The sequence below is a fragment of the Penaeus chinensis genome, chromosome 41 (genome assembly GCF_019202785.1).
Source record: "Penaeus chinensis breed Huanghai No. 1 chromosome 41, ASM1920278v2, whole genome shotgun sequence".
NCBI lineage: Eukaryota > Metazoa > Arthropoda > Malacostraca > Decapoda > Penaeidae > Penaeus > Penaeus chinensis.
In genome coordinates, this window is record NC_061859.1 from 2,772,638 (window position 1) to 2,776,572 (window position 3,935).

Here is a 3,935-nt window from a genome sequence, read left to right on the forward strand (position 1 = left end):
GTAGTAGTAGTAATAATGATAATAATAATATTAGTAATAATAATAATAGTAACATGCTTAGGAACATCAGATGTTCTATAAGTTTAATAATACAATCAATACTTGATAATATTCAACTGAAGAAAATTCATAACTACCACATCATGATTCCAAAGAAACACAATATATCATAGAATGAAAATGATTGAGAACTTTAACTTACGTAATGCCATTACTGGTGAAATTCTGAGATTCCAAATCATGGGAAAGTAATATTAATAATGATAATGATAATAATAATAATAATAATAATAATCATAATAATAATAATCATGATAATAATAACAATACTATTAATATGAACAACAATAATAATCAGAATATAACGTCTTTTAATGCATATCCAGCCATGATCATCATATATCCACTATCAATAACAAAGAAAATGAGATTGAAGCAAAAAAAAAAAAAAAAAAAAAAAAAAATTTGTATTTCAAATTGGCAGAAACCCACGCATTGTTTACAATTTATGGATCACAATGAACGCCCATCGCAACAAAACCAAAAGCCGCTTCCTCAACACCGAAAAAAAAGCGAAGAGAAAAATTTGACAGAGAGATAGAAAGAAAATTTTTAAAGATAGATGGATAGATTGTTGTTGTTTTTTTAATTGTTAACTGAGCGTGGTTTCGCTGCGCCACTCTGCTTTGCTCTGTCTAGAAATTTGTTGTTTTAGTATTCATATGGTTGATGCTGCCTTTTTGCTTCTTATGTACACACGCGCGCTCACAGATTATGTTTATTTTCTCAAATGCACATACACACGCACACACACGAACACACACACACACACACACACACACACACACACACACACACACACACACACACACACACACACACACACACACACACACACACACACACGTACGTACATATATGCATAAAAAGCCTCAACAATATGAAAACTAAAAGCAGCTTTAATCAGCAAGAGCAGAGTGGCGCAGTGGAAGCGTGCTGGGCCCATAACCCAGAGGTCCGTGGATCGAAACCACGCTCTGCTAACAAATTTATATTTATTGTTTTTTTTTGTTTTTGTTTTCCTCCTATGTGATTCTTCGTTATCAATATGGCATTGATAGTGATAATGAAAGTCGTGCATAGCATATTAATGATACCTCAATAACGAAGTAAATGAAAATATAATGAAAGCAGGTGATTTGATAAACTGACAAGGATTCCTTTATTAAAAACTTTACATCAAGTGTGAATTGTTACCGTTCAAGGTTCATGAAATGGTAATAATAATAATGATAATGATAATAATGATAATAATAATAATAATGATAGTGATAGTGATAGTGATAATGATAATGATAATGATAACTATAATGATAATATAATGATAAAGATGATATTGATAATTATAGCAATAATAATCATAAAACAATTGCTTTATAAAACATTATTATGTAAAGCAACAAATCTGACGTTTCTGCCTTATTTCTAAACTATACAAAAGGGATTCAGTTCCGCGTTTTCTCTTTCAGGAGTGATGTCACCCTTGGAAATATTTGCATCTGAATCAGGTTTCGTGTGTTATTCATGTGGGTGACACCTGTTCAGTATTCGCTGGGCGGATGGCGTGTGTGTGTGTGTGTGTGTGTGTGTGTGTGTGTGTGTGTGTGTGTGTGTGTGTGTGTGTGTGTGTGTGTGTGTACATACTGTATACACACACACACAAACACACACACACACACACACACACACACACACACACACACACACACACACACATATATATATATATATATATATATATATATATATATATATATATACATATATATATATATTTATAGTATATATATGTATGTGTATATACATATATATAATATTATTATTATATTGAGGCCACCATTAGTCGCTATCGAGTATGGCATTATTGTCTCTACCCTCTATACGTAGAGTCAGTGGTTGGGCGAAAGACTGAGGAGCACGCTGTTGTCCTTGCAGCAGGCTCCCTCTCTCCACGCAGCTGACGGATCCAAAGGAACGGCAGAGACTGATGCGGTTTGGCACCAGCGGCGGCTCAGGAGCTGCCAGAACGAGGTCACAAGCGACGACGCACTGCCTTAGGGGCTCCGGCTCCGGATTTCTCCTCAGGGTTGACTCCCGAAGCCTTTTCATCTCACAGATGTATATATATATATATATATATATATATATATATATATATATATATACATATATATATGTATGTATGTATATGCATATATGTATAAGCATTCTCAGCTAATGAATATAAATTTCCATGAAGCCCCTCGCTCCTCCGCGTCCAATCACAACAGGCGTCCACCTTCTCTAATGGCCTCTCCGAAATCACTATCAACAAGACAACAGAGCGCCATATCAATAACTTTGCCATATCAATAACTTTGCCATGTCAATAACGTGACTTTGCTTGCAGTTCTAGGTGAATTCTGCTTTTAGGTGATTTCTAGGTGAGTTCTATTTATTTACGTAAGTTTTTACTTGACTTTTTTTTAGGTAAGTTCTCTCTCTAGGTGAGTTCTGCTCTTAGGTGAGTTGCACTTCTAGATGACTTTCAGGGGAGTGTGGTTTCCGGGGGATTTCTACTCCCAGGTGACTTTTATGTAGGTCCTGTTTCCAACTGTGCTCTTTATTCAGGGGATCTATATGTAAGTTTCACCTCAAGTCGACTTTTAGGTGAGTTCTCGTTCTAGGTGAGTTCTGCGTTCAGGTGACTGATATTTGTTATTACGTGTTTATGACACCTTTGATTGTATGATAGGATGTTATTATCAGTATTATTATCATCATTACCATTATTATCATTATTATTATCACTATCATTATTATCCTTATTGTTATTATTATTATCATTATTATTATTATTATTATTATTATTATTATTATTATCATTATTATCATTATTATTATTTTTATTATTATTATCATCATTATTATTATTATCATCATCATTATCTCACCATCTTTCCTACACCTTTCACCATCTTTGCTACAACTAATATACCAACATTCAGCATATTACATTGATCTAAAAATAAAGGCAAAAATCTAAATAAAATGACAGATTAATTTGCATAATACAGTCACATTGATCCTAATATTCGACAAATTGAAACAAAGGAAGGCGATAAGAGAGATAAGATAGATTAAAGATAACAGAGATATAACGCACTTGGGGTTTTCCGTGTTTCTTTGTTTACTGTGTTTGTGCCTGTGGCGATTGCTGGTGGTAGACCTGTATGTATGAATGTATGTATATACACAAACACACCCATATATATATATGCATATATATATATATATATATATATATATATATATATATATATATATATATGTATATATATATATTTTTTTTTTATTCATTTACATATATACATATGTGTGTGTGTGTGTGTGTGTGTGCATATATATATGTGTATAAATATAAATATATATATATATATATATATATATATATATATATATGTCATTCCGGGTATGAGACCGGAGGGCCAGTACTAAACCAACCATGGCCCTCCGGTCTCATACCCGGAGTGACTTAGGTTCGAGGCCAGGTCAGGGAGGATTGTTATATATACATACATATATATATATATATGTGTGTGTGTGTGTGTGTGTGTGTGTGTGTGTGTGTGTGTGTGTGTGTGTGTGTGTGTGTGTGTGTGTGTGTGTGTGTATATATGTGTATATATATGTATATATATATATATATATATATATTTGTATGTATGTATGTACGTATATTCATAGAAAAACACACGAAACCTGACTCAGATGCAAATATTTCCAAGGGTGAGATCACTCCTTAAAGAGAAAACGCGGAACTGAATCCCTTTTGTATAGTTTAGAAATAAGGCAGAACCGTCAGATTTGTTGTTTTACATAATAAGGTTTTATAA

General features: G+C 33.0%; 1 non-coding gene across 1 annotated transcript; it reads left to right on the forward strand.

The window, feature by feature from the left end:
• The first annotated feature begins 971 nt into the window (after positions 1–971).
• Trnam-cau lies at positions 972–1,043 on the forward strand. The gene has a single exon. It is a non-coding gene; the product is annotated as a tRNA-Met (tRNA).
• Positions 1,044–3,935: the final 2,892 nt, after the last annotated feature.